This window comes from Lepidochelys kempii, chromosome 5 (genome assembly GCF_965140285.1).
Source record: "Lepidochelys kempii isolate rLepKem1 chromosome 5, rLepKem1.hap1, whole genome shotgun sequence".
Taxonomy (NCBI): domain Eukaryota; kingdom Metazoa; phylum Chordata; order Testudines; family Cheloniidae; genus Lepidochelys; species Lepidochelys kempii.
The window spans coordinates 16,678,654-16,701,964 of record NC_136384.1 but is presented as its reverse complement, the minus strand read 5'-3'; the positions used below and the strand labels follow the sequence as shown (position 1 = coordinate 16,701,964).

The window sequence follows — 23,311 nt, the reverse complement described above, 5'->3', positions numbered from 1 at the left end:
GATAGAGAAGACACAGCTCAATCCAGCTGGCTATTTTTAGAAACCACTTCTGTAAATAACCTACCATGCAGAGATATGGCAAAGAAATAGAGGAGTGCCCTGTAAGAGCCACAGCAGCCAGAGCATTGCACAGAAATACTGGGCCAAATTCATCCCTGGTGTTCCTTGTCTGAAGTCAATGGAGTTGCACTAGGGATGCATCTAACCTGCAGTTCTTTACTGTTTTGATGTTAAATAGATGAACGAAGTTTGCTTTGGGGGAAATTAAAAATCTGGGGGGATGTTCTAATAAAAGATAAAGCTGCAACATTCGGATTCAAATGTTAAACACCCCGAAGTTCAGGGGTGTTTGGGGATCTGATTATTGGTATTTGGGAAGCAGAGCTCTGAGCATGCCTTAACAGCAAGACACAAAAGGAAGACATAAGCCCTGCTCTGGGGAGATTACAGTCCAAGGCCCAATCCTGCCATGTGACCTGCACTGGCAGACCTTTACCCTTGAGCAACATCCCACCGAGTTCAATGTTCGAGGGGATGCCACACAGCCATGTTCACACCCACACAAATCCCATTGCAGGAAAAAGGCCTAAGTAGGAAGATCACACCAGAATGCACTGAGAGACCCATAGGATAATGCTAATTTACAGTGGGCTTTTTTTTTGCATGGTAGGGTGCCCATTATGAAAATAAGGAATGTCTGCAACAGGCCCATCTGATTTTAGATTCTGAACATGCTGAAAGCCCAGGCTGTTCAGTAGAGCTAGCTGGAAAGATTCAAATAGCTCAGACCAAAGATTAGACTGGTGCTGATCTCTATAGAAGTGTGTTAGGTTGATCATCCATTCCCAATGACTGAGCTTGTCCTGTGGTCTGAGGTACCTCCAAGGTGGATCAAAGCAGGACCACACAGATCAGCCAATCCAGCCACTAAGAAGGTGCCAGCATTCTCTGGAGGTTATTTCCACTCCTGCCTCCGAATCACCAGAGCACACAAATGGGCTTGGGGCCCTGTATTTTCATTTGATCCAGGCCAGCGTTACCTGGAATCTCTCCCTGATGATATAGACACTGTGAACACACCAAGAAGATAGGCAGGAGTCGCCGAAATTCTTGGCCCAAATTCACCTCTGGTCTTGTTACACTGGCTTCCATAGAGTTACACCAGGGGTGACATGGGCCTCTTTCCCTTCCTCTCCAGCTAGTAATAATGAAGCCTGCTCTGATGTTGCACCCCATAATACTTTATAGAAATGTGCTTATGAGTGTTAATATGACATAACTGGAATATGTTTTCTGCTAGATATGCCATGTAACATATCTCTGCAAAGGTTATGATCTACTGGATATATTCATCCTATTTGTATGCATGTATCATTTTTGTATTCGAAGTTATGAATATTGGCTATGTACTTGTTTGAATTTAAGTAGCCTCAGTGAAGCATTTGGTCAGCTTCTTGAAAAAAGACTATTCTCAGTAAGTGCCCAATCAAGAAACACTTAAGCTGACAATGAACTTTGAGAGATGCCAATCCACATCTGAGCTTTCCTGGGAATGTGGCACCAGCCTGTAAAGAACTGAGTCGTGCATGGACATGTGACTTGCTCATGTGACTCCAAAACTCCATCTTGAGCTGGATTCCGCATAGGAGAGGTGAGGGGGTTTTCACCCACAAGAGAGAGACTATATAAGCTCTTAGGGAAATTCCTCCATTTTGTCTTCAGCTGGCTCAAGAGATAGCCTCTCCACCCCAAAGGATACCTGAAAGAAACTGGAACAAAGGATAGTAACTACAGGGGTGTGAGTGATTGCTGGACCCAGACTAGAAGGAGGCTAGTCTGTCAAAGGAGCTTATTGGAACATCTCTGAGGGTAAGATTTACCTGCATTTAGTTTCCTACTGGATTAGGCATCGACTTGTGTGTTTTATTTTGTTTAGTAATTTACTTTGTTCTGTCTGTTATTACTTGGAACCACTTAAATCCTACTTTTTGTATTTAATAAAATTACGTTTTACTTATTAATTAACCCATAATAAGCATTAATACCGGGGGGGGGGGGAAATAGCTGTGCATATCTCTCTATCAGTGTTATAGAGGGCGAACACTTTATGAGTTTATCCTGTACAAGCTTTATACAGGGTAAAACATATTTATTTGGGGTTTAGATCCCTGTAGCAGAGTGCTGGTGCAAAAGCACCTAATTAGCCCCTGCTCAGCCAGCTCCAATCAAGAGAAATAGATGCCTGGTCTGGGGATTGGCCCCAGCTGCGGGCCTGACAAGCCAGCAGCTATAAGGGCTGGGAGCCAGGATAAAGGGGGCAGCTAGAGGGAAAGGTGAGGCACCTGGCTGCAGGCTGACTGCTAGCTAAAGAGAGACCTAACCCTGTAAGCAGCTCAATGCTGGTGGTGGGAAAACTGTGTGTGTAAATAAAGCCACAGGTGCTGCATAACTGGAAGCCTCTCTGAGCTTTATTGAGGAAGTCGGTGGGCCCCAGAAGGAGGGGACGGAGCTTCCCGGGCAGAGGATCTGTCACAATCCCATTGGGAACTGGGTATCTGAGTGCTGGAGACAGGAGCACTTCTTAAGCTGTTTTCAGTTAAGCCTGCAACTTGGGGGGATGTGGTTCAGACTTGGATCTGTGTTTGCAGCAGGCAAGCGTGTCTGGCTCAAACAAGGCAAGGCATTGAAGTCCCAAGCTGGCAAGGAAAACAGGCTCAGAGGTAGTCAAGGCACATCAGGTGGCAGTCCCAAAGGGGTTTCTGTGACCCAACCCATCACACCTGCTCCCCACAAAAGCTAGAATTCAGGCCTCTTCCCTTCCTTGCCCCCTTAACCATCTTCTTATTGCTTGTTCTGTTTACTGGGTAGAGATTCTCTTAGAGGGTTTAAAGAGGCAACTAGATAACTCAATAGGTCTGGAATTAGATCTTGCCACATGGAAACATACTTTGAGTTCTGAAATGGGGCAGCTATTTGCAAAGCAGAGATGGAGTCATTTTAGGTGCTGTCCTTGCAAACTGTACTGGGAAAGATCAGAAGGTTGGGTTTGTTCAGAGTTTAAAGGGGCAGCAACATTTAGGCATCTGCCATTTGGTTTAGGAAATCAATTTCATGGGTGTGGTGGGTTTTTAGTGTTTTTTTTGTTTTGTTTTGTTTTTTTTTGTAGCTCAGGTGGTTTCAGGGTCTAACAAGAACTGCCAAAACAACTGTTCTTTCATTGCCTGTTTGTTAGGTCCCTGGAGCCCCATCAAGCAAAACTCCCTCTGATTTCATTGTAAGTGGGATCAGGCACCCTCCCAGAACCTAAGTGCTTTGCACACAGTCAGTTGTCTTTGACTATTTCACTGAAGAGAGGCTCAATCTGTGAAATTTTGATTTGGATTTTGAGCGTTCAGATATTTTGGTATTGTGTGTTTAGTTCAACTTCATCTTTGTGGGGGGACATTTCCATGTTGTTGTTCAGTTGTACTGGACCTTAGGGCCCCTAGCAGGCATCAGAGCCCTATTGTACACGGCCCATGCAGACATACAGCAAAAAGACAGTCACTGCCCCCAGAAGCTCACAGTCTAGGTTCTACAACTATCCCACAAGTCCAATGACTAAAATAACTCATTCAAATAGGAGTTCAGATGCCCAGTCAGTACTTTGCACAAGACACTTGGGAGGTCAAAATGAATTAAAGCCTTAAGCAGTGAGTTCCCATCTGCTTCTCCCCCTTCTAGTCTTAAATTTTAATTGCAAAAAACAATTACATTTGAAATGCTGCTGAAAGAAGTTTCAAGAAAAAAAATCCTTTTCTGAGTTCTACTTAGTGGTACTGCATCACATATTAATTATGACACATTTGCAACATTAAAAAAAAGAGCAAACAACTTATGACACTGGGATTTAAATGCAGACAGTGATACATTCTGGGACCCCTTGTTTTTGAGTGGGATCTGGCAGGGACTCTACAACTACGGGATCTGCCTATATTGTTACAATAAAACCAGTTTTCCAGCCTCTATAATTGGTTCCTTTAGAGTCACATTCTGTTTTGTTTGTTATACCCATCACCCTAGTATCCAGACTGTGCTGAGATTTAACATAAAAGTTGTTAGCTGGATGTAATTAAGAAAGTTAGTTTGTTTTATATGTCAAGTTATTGATTTTTTTCAGTTTGGTGGCTGAAAAAAAAAAATTGGTTCATTCTGAACCAAAACTATTTATTTTTCAGTTTTTCACACTAAAATGTCAAAACATTTTGGAAGGTGGAAAATTAACTTTTTTCAGCTAAAATATTTGCCTAATTTGACTCAAATTCACAAATAGTTTGGGTGCCCTAAAAAATGCTAATTTACTGTTCACTGAAAGAGTTTGTCCAGCTCTCTCTCTTTCACATAGAGAATGAGATTGTGAAAAGTGCTAGATCAACAAATAGCCTTAGAAAAAGGTTCTCTGTTTAGCTGCAGAACAGGACCAACATGAGCAGTAAACTGGTCCACTACATCTATTATTATGATTTATTATTTGTATTAGTATAGCGCCTAGAGGACCCCACTGTGCTAGGCATGGTACAAACACAGAACAAAAAGATGGTCCCTGCCCCAAAGAGTTTATAATCTAAGTACAAGGCTAGAGACAACTGATAAATACAGACTGGGGACTACAAGTAAACAAAGAAACACTATTGATCAGCAGGATAGGCAGTGGTCATTTGGCATTTAATATTCTCATTGCACTACGCTATATTTCTGGCTGCATTTTCTCAAAGTAGTCTTTTAGGAAACCAGGATGGGCAGCTGCATCCAAAAGCTAAGCTAAAAAGCCAAATAAATAAGAGAGAACCAGCAATAAGGAGTCAAGCCAAAAAGAAATTTTGAACTTGAAGGAACGGATAGCCTTTTAACTCTAGGTTACCAGTTCAAATCAAGCTCAAGCCAATAGTGATGACAGGTTACCACTAGCTGATGGCTGTTTACAAAATATTACAAAAACCAGCACAAACTGGCACCCATGTGTGTCAGCTGATAAATGGACATGTACATTGAAATAGACTGATAGGTTGTCCCTCCAGGTCAGTACTGAGACGTGCTGGGATAGCGAGGTGGGAAGCCTATTTATTATTATCATTTTTATTACTGTAGTGTCTAGGAGCACCTGTCATGGACCAGAACCCCAATGTGCTAGGTGCAGGATAAACACAGAACAAAAAGACATTCCATGCCCCAAACAGTTTACAGAAGGCAGCAGTTACTTAGATTGTAAACCTGTTGTGTGGAGTTATGTAGGCTATGTCTACACTACAAAATTAGGTTGAATTTACAGAAGTCGGTTTTTTTAGAAATCATTTTTATATAGTCAATTGTGTGCGTCCCCACACAAAATGCTCTAAGTGCATTAACTTGGAGGAGTACCGAGGCTAGCGTCTACTTCCGGAGTGTTGCACTGTGGGTAGCTATCCCACAGTTCCCGCAGTCTCTGCCGCCCATTGGAATTCTGGGTTCAGATCCCAATGCCTGATGGGGCAAAAAACATTGTCGCGGGTGGTACTGGGTACATGTCGTCAGGTCCTCCCTTCCTCTGTGAAAGCAACGGCAGACAATCATTTTGCATCTTTTTTTCCTGAGTTACCTGTGCAGACGCCATACCACGGCAAGCATGGAGCCCGCTCAGCTCACTGTCACCGTATGTCTCCTGAGTGCTGGCAGACACGGTACTGCATTGCTACACAGCAGCAGCAACCCATTGCCTTGTGGCAGCAGACGGTGCAATAGGCCTGAAAACCATCTGAGGTCATGTCTGAGATGCTCCTGGCCGCCTCGGTAAGGTCGGTCAGGAGCACCTGGGTAGACATGGGCGCAGGGACTAAATTAGGAGTGACTTGACCAGGTCATTCTCTTTAGTCCTGCAGGCAGTCCTTTTGTACCATCTTCTGCTGAGCAGCCAGGAGATGGGGATGGCTTGCAGTCCTACTGCACCATCTGCTGCTAGCCAAAGATGTAAAAGATAGATGGAGTGGATCAAAACAAGAAATAGACCAGATTTGTTTTGTATTCATTTGCTCCCCCCTCCTTCCTTCCCTCCCTCCGTGAAATCAACGGCCGACAATCATTTTGGTGAGGTCTATCAGGGGCACCTTGAAAACTTTAATGGAGATTCAGTCCTACCTGAAATACCAGAGGGAGGGATAGATTAGTGGGTTGAGCATTGGCCTGCTAAACCCAGGGTTTTGAGTTCAATACTTGAGGGGGCCATTCTGTGTGACAGTTGTTCTTATTTCTTCTTCATGTATAGCCACCCCCTTTGTTGATTTTAATTCCCTGTAAGCCAACCCTGTAAGCCATGTCATCAGTCGCCCCTCCCTCTGTCAGAGCAACAGCAGACAATCATTCCGTGCCTTTTTTCTGTGCAGACGCCATACCATGGCAAGCATGGAGCCCGCTCAGATCACTTTGGCAATTAGGAGCACATTAAACACCACGCGCATTATCCAGCAGTATATGCAGCACCAGAACCTGGCAAAGCGAAACCAGGCGAGTAGGTGACGTCAGTGTGGTGACAAGAGTGATGAGGACATGGACACAGACTTCTCTCAAAGAATGGGCCCTGGCAATGCGGGCATCATGCTGCTAATGGGGCAGGTTCATGCAGTGGAACGCCGATTCTGGGCCCGGGAAACAAGCACAGACTGGTGGGACCGCATAGTGTTGCGGGTCTGGGACGATTCCCAGTGGCTGCGAAACTTTCGCAGGCATAAGGGCACTTTCATGGAACTTTGTGACTTGCCTTCACCTGTCCTGAAGCACATGAATACCAAGATGAGAGCAGCCCTCACAGTTGAGAAGCGAGTGGCAATAGCCCTGTGGAAGCTTGCAACGCCAGACAGCTACCGGTCAGTCGGGAATCAATTTGGAGTGGGCAAATCTACTGTGGGGGCTGCTGTGATGCAAGTAGCCAACGCAATCAAAGATCTGCTGAAATCAAGGATAGTGACCCTGGGAAATGTGCAGGTCATAGTGGATGGCTTGGCTGCAATGGGATTCCCTAACTGTGGTGGGGCCATAGACGGAACCCATATCCCTATCTTGGCACCGGAGCACCAAGCCGGCGAGTACATAAACCGCAAGGGGTACTTTTCGATAGTGCTGCAAGCTCTGGTGGATCACAAGGGATGTTTCACCAACATCAACGTGGGATGGCCGGGAAAGGGACATGATGCTCGCATCTTCAGGAACTCTGGTCTGTTTCAAAAGCTGCAAGAAGGGACTTTATTCCCAGCCCAGAAAATAACCATTGGGGATGTTGAAATGCCTATATGTATCCTTGGGGACCCAGCCTACCCCTTAATGCCATGGCTCATGAAGCCGTACACAGGCAGCCTGGACAGTAGTCAGGAGCTGTTCAACTACAGGCTGAGCAAGTGCAGAATGGTGGTAGAACGTTTAAAAGCACGCTGGCGCAGTTTACTGACTCGGTTAGACCTCAGCAAAATCAATATTCCCACTGTTATTACTGCTTGCTGTGTGCTTCACAATATCTGTGAGAGTAAGGGGGAGACGTTTATGGCAGGGTGGGAGGTTGAGGCAAATCGCCTGGCCACTGGTTACGCGCAGCAGTTAGAAGAGCACAGGAGGGTGCAGTGTGCATCAGAGAAGCTTTGAAAACCAGTTTCATGACTAGCCAGGCTAAAGTGTGAAAGTTCTGTTTTGTTTCTCCTTGATGAAACCCCCCGCCCCTTGGTACACTCTACTTCCCTGTAAGCTAACCACCCTCCCCTCCTCCCTTCGATCACTGCTTGCAGAGGCAATAAAGTCATTGTTGCTTCACATTCATGCATTCTTTATTAATTCATCACACATATAGGGGGATAACTACCAAGGTAGCCCAGGAGGGCTGGTGGAGGAAAGAAGCACTGGGAGGGGTGGTGGTGGTGGAGGGAAGGACAAGGCCACACAGCACTTTAAAACTTATTGAATACCAGCCTTCTGCTGCATGGGCAATCCTCTGGGGTGGAGTGGCTGGGTGGCCGGAGGCCCCTCCCATCGCGTTCTTGGGCATCTGGGTGAGGAGGCTATGGAACGTGGGGAGGAGGGCGGTTGGTTACACGGGGCTGTAGCGGCGGTCTGTGCTCCAGCTGTCTTTCCTGCAGCTCAGACATACGCTGGAGCATATTACTTTGATCCTCCAGCAGCCTCAGCATTGAATCCTGCCTCCTCTCATCATGCTGCCACCACCTTTCAGCATCAGCCCTCTCTTCAGCCCACCACCTTTCCTCCTGGTCATTTTGTGCTTTCCTGCACTCTGACATTGTCTGCCTCCACTCATTCGTCTGTACTCTGTCAGTGTGGGAGGACAGCATGAGCTCAGAGAACATTTCATCACGAGTGCATTTTTTTTCACCTTCTAATCTTCACTAGCCTCTGAGAAGGAGAAGATCCTGTGATCCTTGAAACACATGCAGATGGCGGAGGAAAAAAAAGGGACAGTGGTCTTTAAAAAGACATTTTATAGAACAATAGGTTCTCTTTCACGGTAATCCTTGCTGTTAACATTACATACATAGCACATGTGCTTTCGTTCCAAGGTCACATTTTGCCTCCACCCACCACGTGGCTACCCCCTCAACCCTCCCCCCCTCCCCGTGGCTAACAGTGGGGAACATTTCCGTTCAGCCACAGGCAAACAGCCCAGCAGGAATGGGCACCTCTGAATGTCCCCTTAAGAAAAGCACCCTATTTCAACCAGGTGACCATGAATGATATCACTCTCCTGGGATAACACCGAGAGATAAAGAACAGATGTTGTTTGAATGCCAGCAAACATACACTGCAATGCTTTGTTCTACAATGATTCCCGAGTACATGCTACTGGCCTGGAGTGGTAAAGTGTCCTACCATGGTGGACGGAATAAGGCTGCCCTCCCCAGAAACCTTTTGCAAAGGCTTTGGGAGTACATCTAGGAGAGCCGCGAATGCCAGGGCAAATTAATCATTAAACATGCTTGCTTTTAAACCATGTATACTATTTTAAAAGGTACACTCACCAGAGGTCCCTTCTCTGTCTGGTGGGTTCGGGGGTACTGGCTCCAGGTTCAGGGTGAGAAACAGTTCCTGGCTGTCGGGAAAACCGGTTTCTCCGCTTGCTTGCTGTGAGCTATCTTCCTCGTCCCCAAAACCTGCTTCCGTGTTGCCTCCATCTCCATTGAAGGAGTCAAACAACACTGCTGGGGTAGTGGTGGCTGAACCCCCTAAAATGGCATGCAGCTCATCATAGAAGTGGCATGTTTTGGGCTCTGACCCGGAGCGGCCATTTGCCTCTCTGGTTTTCTGGTAGGCTTGCCTCAGCTCCTTAAGTTTCATGCGGCACTGCTTCGGGTCCCTGTTATGGCCTCTGTCCTTCATGCCCTGGGAGATTTTGACAAAGGTTTTGGCATTTCAAAAACTGGAACATAGTTCTGATGCACGGATTCCTCTCCCCATACAGTGATCAGATCCCGTACCTCCCATTCGGTCTATGCTGGAGCTCTTTTGCAATTCTGGGACTCCATCATGGTCACCTCTGCTGATGAGCTCTGCATTGTCACCTGCAGCTTGCCAAACAGGAAATTGAAATTCAAAAGTTCGCGGGCCTTTTCCTGTCTACCTACCCAGTGCATCTGAGTTGAGAGTGCTGTCCAGAGCAGTCACAATGGAGCGCTCTGGGATAGCTCTCGGAGGTCAATACCGTCTAATTGCGTCCACAGTATCCCAAATTCGACCCGGCAAGGCCGATTTCAGCGCTAATCCCCTTGTCAGGGGTGGAGTAAGGAAATCGATTTTAAGAGCCCTTTAAGTCGAGGAAAAAAAGGGCTTTGTCATGTGGACGGGTGCAGGGTTAAATCGATTTAACGCTGCTAAATTCGACCTCAACTCCTAGTGTAGACCAGGGCATAGAATGTGTGTCAGTCAGGTCCCTTATGGAAAAATTCCTTTAGAATGTAATAGGATTCTACAGAAATGTGTTAGGATTCTACACAAATAACTTTAAAACAGAGCTAGGATCTCATTCTATAGGTGTTTTAATCACTCTAGCTAATTTTAAAGCAGGGATACAATTCTCTGTTAACTTCCACACGTTGACCAAAAAGTATAATCAAGTTCTTATTTTCTACTAATGTCACAGGACTTTTCAATAAGGGGTGCCTTATAGAACTTTATATTAAAGATTTAATTCATGAATTGTCTTGCTTCATTTCAGCTGTTAACAGAATAATTAATAAAAAGGAGACTAGACTGTATCAAAGGACCTTCTTTTGAGCTGGGACAAAAGGATTTCTTTGGGCTGAGATTCAGCTCAGTTTTTGCATAAAAGACTTAAGTGAGGCTTTGGTAATGCAGAGGGATTGTGCCCACCTCTCTGAACGAGGCTACATTTTGCCTTTGAGAAACACAGGGTACAAGTTTGTGTGACCCTGAGGTTACTGCATTTGCTGAATACTGAATAGTGGAGAAAACACAGCTTGTGTTCCACAGAAAAGGTTGACATGGTTGTACCAATAAAAGGTCATTAAAAACACAAGGGTATCTAATAGCAAAAAAAGATGCATTAACATATTGAGAGGTATACTCATTCTGTCCTTGATGCATGTTTGTAAGTCCCATTAATCTTCATAATAGCTAAGCAGAGGCACCAGTCCCCTCTGCACCTAAAATGGGGAGCACCACCTCAGTGCCCCTAGATTCCTAGAGAAATGAATGACGCAAATGCCCTTGGGTATTATTCTGGGGTAAGCCTGCCACGGGGAGAGGGAGGGAAAGGACTGTGCTTCTTTGAGGTAATTGTGACATTAAGAGTGGGCTGCGGGGTCAGAGAGGACAGGTCAGGGCTCAGCCTTGGACACAGGAGTGGAAGAGACTCACGTTCATCTGGATCCCACAGTTTAACTATTGCAAAGACTCAAAGGATACAAGGTCAACTCTCAGGTTACTGGCCACGAGAAAAACAAGGACCAAGAAAATCAGACACAATCATAGACTCATAGGACTGGAAGGGACCTCAAGAGGCCATCTACTCCAGTCCCCTGCACTCCTGGCAGGACTGAGTGCAGTCTGAGTATTAACTAGACCATCCCTGACAGGTGTTTGTCTAACCTACTCTTAAAAATCTCCAATATGGAGATTCCACAACCTCACTTGGCAATTTATTCCGGTGTTCAGCCACCCTGACAGTTCACAAGTTTTTCATAATGTCCAATGTAAATGGCCCTTACTGCAATTTAAGCCCATTGCTTCTTGTTCTATCCTCAGAGGTGAAGGAGAATAATTTCCCCCTCCTCCCTTTAACAACCTGTTATGTACTTGAAAACCATCATGTCCCCTCAATCTTCTGTTCTCCAGACTAACCAAACCCAATTTTTTCAATCTTCCCTCACAGGTCATGTTTTCTAGACCCTTAATAATTTTTGTTGCTCTTCTCTGGACTTTCTATAATTTGTTCACATCCTTCCTGAAATATGGCACCCAGAACCAGACACAGTACTCCAGCTGAGGCCTAATCAGGCCCAATTATACTTCTGATCTGTGTTCCTTTACTAGGGTCGCTACTGAAGGGGCTGCTCGAATGACCTTCATCAGATCCTGCCCCAGGCTGATTTCCTGAGCTAACTCTTTATTTTATACACTGGAAAGGGACCTCAGCCTGCCCTGTCCTGAAGGGACCTTATCACAATGGGCCTCAAGAGCCATGTTTAGGGAGCATTAACTGTCATATGGCTAGACTGTGCCTGGGTGTGAAGGGGGCAATGAGTGTAGAAGAGCATTCCCCCTTCCCCTTGGAGTATGTCTACACTGCATGCGAAACCTGAGCTCTGAGTCAGCTTTGAGCCACAGCCCCCATTCTGTCCACACAGAAAATCAGTCTGACTCGGTTCAGAAAGCACTTGGGAGCCAGGTCCTAGGACCCTGCTAGTGGGCTGGATCAGAGCCTGAGTCCAGCTGAGGCTCAGGTCCAAGTCCTGTCATTTTGCAGGGTGGACACAGCTCAAGCTGCAGACCTGACTCAGAACATCTGCATAGCACAGTACAGACACGTTTGCATAGCTGTGAGACCAGGGTCATGCAACTGTAAACCCAGGTTAGCCATGCTGCATGGACCCTCACTGCAGGGTTGGAAATAGTGAGCCAACAAGCTCGGGACCCAGAGACATCCCTTTAGCACCCTGCAGACATCCCTTTAGCACCCTGCAGAGGGGCCAGATGCAATCCCAACCCTTGCACTCAGGGAATAGCTATGGGCTAGTGTCAACAGCCCACGGCCCAGCCCTCCTCCATACCAGCTCTTAGAGGTGGCCCTAATGGGATAGAGAAGCATATGCTGCACCCTGGGAGAGGTGATAGCAATGGCAGTGTGAGCCATAGCTGCCCAGGAGCCCTGGGAGTAACTATACCTGCTTCTAGCACAATGGCTCCTTCCCACCTCTGCAGACCCACTCATCCCACAAAGGGGCTGTTGTTCTCCAAAGGCCCTCAGCAAGTTGCACCACAGCACATCTTCTGCGGAAAGTTCTCTGATAACAGAGAGCACAATAGTTCACCGCACAAGCTTGGTCTCACTGCAAAGGACGCAAGTGGGGAAGAGCATATACCTCAAAGGGCCAGACGGCAATTCACAGAAGTAAGGAATTGGTGTGTCATGAGACTCCTGGTTATTGCAGCAGATATGATCCTCCCTAAGGGGATCCTCTGAACAGCGAGCAACCCTGGTCCCTTTGTCAGCCAGAGCGGGGTGGGGAATGACACGGCAGCCTGAAGTCAGAATTCTGGTGTGGTCTAAGTTTCTGTGTTTGTTTTTTAATTGCTTTTAATTTTTTATTAGACCCTGTAGATACCGGACCAGGTCCTCAGCTGGCGTAAAGGGCAGCAGCTCCACTGAAGTCGGTGGAGTTTTTCCCCATTTACAGCAGCAGGGATCTGACCTGCAAATGTTTTATATTTAGCTGAATACAGCTTAATAGTATCCCTGCTGCCTCAATGTACAGTAATAACATGGCGATCTGAACGGAGCAATTAAGGCACGCATAATCTCACTCAACCTCTGGCCCCAGTGGGAGGTGGCATATCCATTGCTGGCAGAGGAATCTTGCCAAGAAAACCTAGCTTAGTTGTTTGCTTTATAAAATCCAAGTTGAAGATTCACTCTCTCTCTCTGTGTCTGTGTCTTTATTATTATTTTATGAGGATACCTTGGATTTCCACACCACCTTTCATCTGCAGATCTCACAGTACATTACAGGGATCAAGGAAGGCTACAGAGTCGGTATTATGGCAAAGGAAACCTGCTTTTCTTTATCACAATAAATTCCATGTATTTGTTATTATTAAGAGGCTCAGACAGAGGATAAATTTTGCCATGTAATCAATGCACATTACTATAGGTGCTGGAACTCGGGGAATTGGGGATGCTGCTGCACCCCCTGGCTTCAAGAGGTTTCCATCATATACAGGGTTTACATTGTGGTTCAACAGCTCTCACCACCCCCACTAAACAAATTGTTCCAGCACCCCTGCACATTACAGAACATAACCCTAAACTCAGATACTGGGGGGTTTAGCTAAGAGGAGTTTGACTGCATCCTCTTTTCATAGATCAGTACATAGGAGCACTGTTCAACATCACAGTGAAGGAGCAACAGAGCCAGAAGCAGAACCCAGGGATGGGAAATCCAGACTTCCAGGCTCAAACCCTAAGCACTCGAATAGACCACCTGCCAACCTTTATAGTGAGCAAACAGCCTTAATACATAGGGATTGGTGCTCTATGAAATAACACATAGACAAATGTCCTTGATTTCAGTTTACGGGCTGCTTTCCCCCTTTCAGTCTGTTAAACACTTAGTTTAGATAAAATAAGCTAAAATAGCCCATATTATTCAAAAGGGGAAAAAAGACAAATTTTCCAAACTTCAAACTCAGATTTTTTTCCCCCGGCTGCTCTTTTCCTGCATGAATCTCTGCCCTGCCTTTGAAATTAGCAAAAAACATATGACATTTTTGGATAATGAAAAGATGTTGCAAGCATTACAAAGTGTCATTTACTTTAAAAGTCTTCTCTCTTTTTAAATTGGGTTCAGCCCACTCCACTTCATTTGAAGAGCAGACTGTTGATTAACTTTCAAGTTTGTGTTTTTTCTAAATCATTAGAACCTCTTTTTCACATAAGCATCGTGGCATTTCTAATGATTTAATGAGACAAAGACCTTAAGCCTTTCCTGAGTGTGGAATCATCTTTTCACTTTATTGATACATATATAATGAGGACTTTCAAGCACTGTGAACATTCCTACCAATTTGATTAACACTGCTGATGCACATTCATCTCTGCTATCATGACAAAGTTTAGCAGAGTGGTCATTATGGCATTTGCATTTTGCTAATGAGCTAGCATTTATCATATAGTGGAGACAAAGAAAATGAGGAAGTATCTTTTATTGGACAAACTTCTGGTGGTGGAAGGCTTTCGAACCACACTGAGCTCTTCTTCAGGTATGGTGAAGGAAGCAGAATGTCTGAGCTCAATACAAATTGGGACAGATTGTTAAGCAGAAGGTGTAATGTATGCTGGAGGCAGTCAGTTGATATGAAGTGGACAACTGGGGGTTAATTTGTTACGCATAAAGGGTTCAAGTTCCCAGGCTCACCTTTGGAAAGACTTTGAGGACAAGTACTGAAAGATTAGATATGGATAATGGTGTGAACGTTTTATGAGACGTTTCACTCACAGGTGATATGATGTTTTTGTCTATCATTTTTCTGTAAGAGTTCATTCAAGAGTGTAATGATTGTCTGGTTTCACCCAGACAGTTATTGGGATATTAGATGCAATGGATGAGGTACACCATATGCTGTGATAAGCAGGTATAGACCCAGGGATCTTGAAAGGTGCGTTGTAGGGCATTTTGACCATCGTAGCAGTGGAGATATAGCTGCAGGTTTTGCATCTCTGTTATTCCAACAGGACCTGGTGCTGTTTTGAGTTGGTATGTCCTGGTATTGCTTCTGAGGATGAGTTTGGTGAGGTTGGGGTGAGGGGGTGTTTGAAGGCCAGAAGTGGGCATTTGGGAAAGATTTCTTTCAGGATGTGGTCCCTCCCAAATGTGGGTTATAACTGTTTGATGATACCTCAGATGGGTCCAATGTGGGGTGGAAAGCGAGAGCACTAGGGAACTTAAATTCATAATTCTGCTAGACACCAAAAACCATTGGCTTAACCAGGATGCTGACTCTATAGTTCATTACAACAATTTGTAACACACCACACCGCCTGCTACACTTAATTACCCACTTCAAACCCTGCTTAACAATCGAACCTCCAATTGCCCACTTCATTTCAAGTGACCGCTCTAACATGCATTACCCCTTCTGCTTAACATTGTCCCCACTTGTATTTAGCTCAGACACACTGCTTCCAGATCTGAAGAAGAGCTCTGTGTAGCTTGAAAGCTTGTCTTTTTCACCACCAGAAGTTGGTCCAATAAAAGATATAACCTCACCCACCTTCTCTCTCCCATATGTTGGGACCAGCATGGCTACAACAACACTGCAAACGCAGATTCTAAGTCACTTAACCTGTCACCATCTCTTTGTTGTCAGGTTCGTACGACGATGTTGTATAAATTAGAGGTGTGTAGTGGATAGGAATTGGGTAATAGCTCTTTAAATAGTTAGCAGCCTTCTAGTGGGCCTCCCTGTCTTCTGCTTCAGTAGCCACTAGAACCCTCTTAGAGCAGCAGTTTACATATGTAGCTAGGCCTTGCGTATGGTTAATAAAGGTGGGTATTTGGAATCCAACTGGCTCCGTGTGGTTTCCTCATATTAGTAACGTTATGTAGAGAGCAAAGACAACAGACTGCTTGAACAGCGAATTGCTATCTCGGCTATCCACTGGATCGCATGTGTTTGGGGCAGAACACTACTGTGACGACGCACAGGTGGACATGCACAGACACCATGGCCATCAGCAGTGATAGTACTCAGATCTTAACTGCCAAACCCACCAGCCTCTAGACGCCGAGTCAAGAGAGCTCCTTTAGCGTAGAGGAAGTAGTAGGCTGCTATCGTTGCTCAGGCCACCCACAAGAGGAAGACCATATAAATTCCTCACCCAATATATTACACTATGCTGCAAGCACCAGTCTAGTGCACAGAACTCCTCCCCAGTGCAGGCCAAACACATGCATTGAGAGGTGTCCCTGGATGCTGGCGAGTGGTCCTCCAATGCACTGAAGGAGGTTGAGGCTGCAGCAGGTGTGTGGGTGGTGCTGGTGGTTGAGTGCCAATGAATTTGCTTGTTGTTACTGGCACTCACATATCAAAAGCTCCCTTCTCGAATGGTTTGTGAAGAATCAGCGTTTAGAAGAGTTTCAGAACCAGTAAAAACAATGAGGAGTCTGATGGCACCTTAAAGACTAATAGATTCATTTGGGCATAAGCTTTCGTGGGTAAAAAACCCACTTCTTCAGATGCATGGAGAGAAAATTACAGATACAGGCATAAATATACTGGCACATGAAGAGAAGGGAGTTACCTTACAAGTGAAGAACCAGTGCTGACAAGGCCAATTCAGTCAGGGTGGATGTGGTCCACTCCCAATAATTGAAGAGGAGGTGAAGATACAAAGAGAGGGAAAATTGCTTTTGCAGTGAGCCAGTCCCTATTCAAGCCCAAATTAACTCCTCATTGTTTTTGTGGATACAGACTAACACAGCTACCTCTCTGATACTTAGAACCGGTAAGATATTTTGTGAACAAAATGTTTCACTGCTCTGGCAAGTCATGGAACACTGGACTCCAAAGCGTAAGTGTCTCTAAAGTCATTACAGGATTTCTCCCTCCCGCTGCCCTCCAATCCCCCAATTTGTTATTCTTGCATGATAAACTATTGAAATGTACTAATTAACAACACAAAATTCATATTTGTCCCTTGGTTGCTTCAGCAGGCTGCTGCTGCTATCACAGGCAGTTCAGGTTTCCAGGATTGCTAAGAGCTACATGGGCAAAGTTAGTTCAGAGGAGAAAACAGAGTTCTTTTGTTTTCCATCCTGCACTTGACATTTTCTTCACTCAACTTCACTGGGCAGTTGTATCTCCACATAAGTATGAAAACAGGAAAGGCTTCTTCTGGGGTTAACAGCAGTCTATGACTAGATTGGACTCTGAGGCTCTGTTGGGAGAGGGATTCGCAGCAAGGGAAAAGTGTTCAAACTACTGAGAAGTTTTATGGAATTCACATCCACCAGCAATAAATACTGGGATCAGCAGTTTAATTAGGTGACACCACTGCTTTGAAGTTCTGTCATTCTGATTACCATTTTTTACCCATCTTTAATGTGATAAAAGATTGATCACACTCTTGGCTTTTGCTCTGTAATTCCTCTCCCACTTCCATCTGTTCCATTCTTCCCTCTGCCCTTGCTCATTCACTGTTCCCAGAGCCTTTTGTCACCTGCAAATGCAGGCATATTTAGCATGTAGCTGTGCAATCTCTTCCAACCAAGTGGGCACAGCTTCAGAACCCAGGGCTGTCATTCCAGTGATCTTGTAACAGCCCAGCATAGCCTAGGCCCACTCCCCATCTCCCGGACTGGCTTGGACAATGAGAAAGCAGCACTCCCAGTGCCCAGGTGGAAGTGGAAATTCTGTAATCCATAAATCTTGCAGAATCACAGTGAGGTGACCTTCACCTTAGAGTAGACTCGTACGGAAGGTCTGTGAATCAAGTAACAGCCAGTAGGATCAAATTGCTTTGACATAAATTGTTCTCTGTAAGTGGGGAAGCTTTGGGGGAAAGAATTTGTTCTCTCCTGCAGTGAATCTAAAAAACAGACGATATCTTAATACTATCTGATACTGGCTTTATGTTTCCTGTACCTATTGTTCCTGGCTTATTTTATCACATTCCTGGTTTTTTGATGTTATTGCTGTTGTGTGCAAATAAATCCAACTTTTCTTTCACCCGTCTCCGTTGGGACGTTACTGATTGTAACAAATCCGTAGCCACCCATGGTTTCATGGTTTTCACTATGCTATACACCATGGCCACTCAGAACTGAACAGAACCATCATCAGGAGAACTGAGATCCTCCTGCTCTATCAATATAGGCTCCACCTCTTGGCACATCTCCAAAGCTATTAGCAGTATATGATCTACAATGTACAGTTGAGTACTTCTCACCTCATGTAGCAGGGGACAGATGTGCAAATGCACAAACCAGTTCATTACAATATTAGCAAATGATACAAAAGAGGAAATGTTTTCTAAGGCTGGTACACTCTAGAATCATAAAATCAAAGCCACAGGGGCTTCCCTGAATGGCAGGAAGCAGGAAAGGTGGCAGCAGCGTCATAAGCATTCAAAAGAACAGGAGTACTTGTGGCACCTTAGAGACTAACAAATTTATTTGAGCATAAGCTTTCATTAGTCTCTAAGGTGCCACAAGTACTCCTTTTCTTTTTGCGGATACAGACTAACACGGCTGCTACTCTGAAACCTGTCATAAGCATTAAAGAAACAGTCAAAGTTTCAGCGTAACTGCACCTTTAAACCCCCTCCCCCCACCTACCACCCCTGTGGTCTGCTTCAGGAATGCCCGCTCAAGGTCTCAGGCTGTTAGTTGCCAACTTTCTCTGGGAAAAGATCAGTGTTCCTCTCCCTCCAGACCTGGGATTTAGGTGGCAGTCCCCTTGCACTCACTGTGATTCTTTTTGAGCATGTCTGACTAACATCTCTTTTTTTTTTTCTCCAAGGGCTATGACCAATGTGTCTCAACGGTTACAAGTGACCCAAACAGCTCTTCCAAAGCAAAGGACCTTTCCTTAAGGACAAAGGCACACACAGAAAACCATAACGGAGTATAAACATACCAGAAGCCACCCATCAGACCTATGGGGGACCTGGCAGGTTCCAGTCTTTCCAATAGTTCAGCAGTGTGGGGGTCCTCCTGGGAAAAAGATCATGTCTGTTTATTGAATCAAACAAATGTCAGATTAAACTCAGCCTTTTCATGCCAGAAGTCACGTTCCTGTTTGAACCAGTATACACAAACTACCCCACAGGTGGTACTTTTCTGGAGCTGTTTATGGTCCCAGTGAGATGGACAGACAGACAGACACACAGTTTTTAGTTCCTGGAGGAACTGTAACCCTCCTTGATGGAGCTGAATTCAATCCCAAATCCACAACAATAGAGAGAATACATAAAATGTAATACAACATGGTTCTCACAGATACTGCATGTGGCTGCAATATCTGTCACAAACTCCCCAAAGGACAGTAGGGCCAGTTTCAGCACTTGTACAGACATCTGTGACAGGGTCATACACTTTATTCTACACAGGACCATAGGGCACACACACACACATACACAAACACAAGCGCTCAAGGAAGACACAAAATTCCCTCCAGGAAGGCAGATAGGCCTGCAACAGAGCACTTCCTCCCTGCCCATCACTCTCACATGAACATTGGGATCAGCCTCACTTGAGGCAGGTTCAGAAGAGCTTGGCTTGGACAATGAGAAAGCAGCACTCCCAGTTCCTTGGTGGAGGTGGAGATTCTGACAGCCATCCTGCCAGCCATCCTTAACGTCCCCCTAGGAATACATTCTCATTTTAGACTGGGCTAAGTTTTACATTTGCATTTTAGCTCTGGCCTTCTCACAGCATGAAAGGGTTTTATTGAAGCCTTTACTCGAAACATAACTATTCAACATTTCAAACTTTCTATCTTCCACTGGCCTGGATGACCCAGGGGGTGAGTTAATGGACTACATGGCCTTTCATCTGCAGGCCACTGGCTCCAATTCAGCTCAGCGATAAGTGAAAGTCTTTACCCGGGGATGGCTGTCGACTGGCCCGTGCAAGGTGGGCTTGGTTGTCTCAGACTAGTTCCCCATGGATACATCACACAAGAACATCACCCCAGTTGTCAGTTACATTAGGCCTGGGCCTGATCAGATATGGAGAGACTGAACTACCAAATCACACCTACAAGCATTTGCTGCAAGTCAGGCAACTGGCTAGGGTACAGATGGCATATGCTGTGCCTTTTTGGTGAGCTAGCACCTCTCACCAGCATTAAATTCACTTACACCATAGGAGAAAGAAGGACCTTTTATCACAGACTAGTGCTAGAGTCCCAAAACCTGGAGCATGGTATTTCCCTACAGGCCCTTCAGGCACAGAAAGAGTTGATTTAGTGGTGGAGCCCATAACGGATGTGTTCAGACAACAAGCAGCAGGAATTTCCACCACAAGCAGCTTGGTCGTGAATTTTATGGGACCCGCAGAACATTCTTCTCCCGCAGCTTAGGCGCGGCAAACCTGGAGAACTGACCAAATAGACGAGCAGCGTATGAATCTTGCACTCCTACTTCCCTCTACCCGCAGTCTTGCTGTGACGCAAACTGTGCTAAGCGTGGCACTTTGCACCTGCCAATTCCAGAAAGACTCCGGAAGCAGAGATTAATTGTTGAAAGCTATTACTGGAACTCTGCTTCCGTTGTCTCACCTCACAATGAACCCGCCTTTCCTGCGGCTCGTATGATCTTCCCGAAACAGCACTAGTGAGTAGAACTAATAGATTCCTCCTTGAATCAATAGAGCTTAAGCTAGAGCAATGAGCTGGATTTGCATATGGCTTGCAAGCATGATCTGACCTGTGCTTTGGCTTCCCTGTCCCCGTCCCCCCCCCCCCCGGCTTTTTTATATGCAAGATGAAAGATGAGGCACGTGGATATTCTAAACCACAAGAACTGCTGGAGGCTCACGAGCAGTTTGGGGGGGTAGGAATACACTCTCCCCTTTCCAAAGATAACAGCATTTTAAAATTAATTGATGTTAGAGGTGGAAAAAATAATTTAAAACCATCTAATCCATTCCCCCAGGGGACCAGTGGAGGATTGTTCTCTATGGTATGTAGCTTGAAGGTTCCTTGGAGATCCTGGATGAAATCTGGCCCCAAGAAAGCAAATTCAGCTTACCTGGACTCCTGTCATCATGATGGCAGGGCTAAACCTGAGTGGTGCTGGGACCTCAGAGTTTGCAGTGTCTGGAGCAGGGAGGTGAGCCCAGCCAGTCCTATGGGACAGGAGCCACAAGAGCTGCCATGCAACCCTTTGAAACATTCGAGCAACCCAATTTTGGCTCCCAAGCCATCAGCCAAGAACCCTGATTTATTTCTCTGCTCAAGCCTCATACAGGTCTATGCCCTACTTAAATTCCACTTAACCCGACACTTGGAGGACTTAAATGGAGCATGGCCCTTTGCACAAGGTGAGTTTCACCTGAAGAAATAAACATATTCCTAATCAGGCAAACACATTCAGTGAGTTGTATATCTATAACACCTTCCATCCAGAGATCTCAAAAACACTTTACAAACATTAACTGATTCTCACAACAGCCCTGTGCAGTAGGAAAATAGCGTGTTCGTTTCAAAGATGGATTAAGAGAAACACAGGTTAAGGCCAAAGTTGGCACACTGTAGATGCCGAAACAAAAGTACTCTGAATTACAAATGTTAATGGAAGGTGTTTCAGCCCCTCTGAAAGTCAGGGCACTTTTATTTAGGTGTCTAAATATGGATTTCAGTTGCTCATCTGGGGCACCCAAGTTTGGAAGTTTTGCCTTATGTAAATTGCCCACAGCACAAGAATAGAACCATAATCCTAACTCTGAAATCCTAGCTCCCTGCTTTAACAAGGTCACAATTCCTTTTCTTTGTTTGTTTTAAATATTTCTTAAAAGGAAGTTAAAATGAGATCACAGTTGTATTTTTAAACACAGAGTCTCTGGCCATTTGCAAGGGATTCCTACCATTCTACAGTCTGCACCTCTGGCTCAATATGTGATTTATTTTTATACATTAAATAAGGTAAAGTGACTTGTATGGTGTAATGATTTAAATATTCTCCTTAAGCATTAAGGTTCCTCTGCATAAACACATCTTTGAATAGGAATGCATTGGGGGAGATCTCTGCCTCAGAGTGAGGGGCACTTCAATGCCCCAAGGGAACTGAACAGTTTGAGGTTGGTTGATACACTCATTACGGGTATGTCTATACTACCTGCTGGATCAGCAGGCAGCGATCGATCAAGCCGGGGGGGAGGGGGGAATTTATCGCGTCTACTCTAGATCTTAGATTGATCCCTTCCCCCAGCGTAGACCAGGCCAGTTTCCTGTAGTCTGACCAGTGGTGAAGGGCATTTGACTGGGAGTTCAGTCTCCATCTAAGGCCTGACTCACAGCCAGGCTGAATATCAGGACAAGGGAAAGGTATATAGGGATGAAACTTCACAAAAGGCTGTTTTTCATTATCAAGAACATTGGGCCCAATCTCCAAGAGGTTGAGTTCCCGCTGAGGACAACAGGAGGGGAGCGTGTTCAGCATCTCTTAGAAGGCTCTCAACGCCATGTAGGACTAGGTCATTGTTAGTCGTGATGAGTAAACCACAAAGAGTGGAGAATTTGAGTCTGGATCCTTCTCAGATGTATCCATATCGCTGGTCTCCAAAAACAAGCTGGAGACCTCATAAGAAAAGGCTTTCTCATGAGACGCCTGGTATTTCTGGCTACTTATCCTGTGGGAACTCTGAATAGCACAGACCTATGATAAACTAGATGGATATGTGAGAGATACACCCAAGCATTTCAGAGCCTCAAAAAAAGGTTTGGTTCTAAAAATGGACTGTGGCTCCAAACAGGAGACCGCTGGGGGAGGTAAGGGGATGGGAGGGGTTAGAACTGGTTTACCCAACTCTAGGGCTACTGACTTCAAGGACTTTGGCCCAGATCCTGAAAGATATTTAGGTGCCTAACTCAAAATGGGAATTAGGAACCTAAACACCTTTCAGGATCTGAGCCACTGTTACGAGTGCTGTCAAGTGCCAGTGGCAATGGGAGCATAATACATGGTGTGACGACGCTGCAATTAGACACCCACGGCTGGCTCAGGCTCATGAGGCTCGGGCTAAGGGGCTGTTTAATTGCCGTGTAGATGTTGCAGTTCGGGCTGCAGCCTGAGCTCTGGGACCCTCCCACCTCGCAGATTCCTGGAGCCCGGGCTCCTTCTAAGCTCAAACGTCCACATTGCAATTAAACAGCCCCGTGGCCCAAGCCCCACAAGCCCGAGTCAGCCAGCAGGCCAGCCATGGGTTTTTAACTGCAGTGGGAGACACACCTGAAGACTGTAGTTAGCGGTGGATAGGCAGGAGCAAACATAGAGGCCCACAAAAGGTAAGTGAAGGACATAATATGATATATTGCCAAAGCATTCACTATTGGAAGATCCAGCCAG

At 45.4% G+C, this 23,311-nt stretch overlaps 1 protein-coding gene across 8 annotated transcripts in view; it reads right to left on the bottom strand.

Annotated features, from left to right (window-relative positions):
- The window catches only part of MAPK4 (mitogen-activated protein kinase 4), a 158,641-nt gene that overhangs the window by 120,576 nt on the left and 14,754 nt on the right, over positions 1-23,311 (bottom strand). For 2 of the 8 annotated variants that reach the window (XM_073343535.2, XM_073343545.2), the window contains exon 2: positions 9,027-9,387. The exons of 3 other annotated variants lie outside the window; for them this stretch is intronic. The gene's annotated coding sequence lies outside the window, so the exon portion shown is untranslated. Of the gene's footprint in view, positions 1-9,026; positions 9,388-18,879; positions 18,957-23,311 lie in introns of all 8 variants that reach the window. 3 more of the 8 variants (XM_073343539.1, XM_073343542.1, XM_073343541.2) reach the window with 2 other exon arrangements.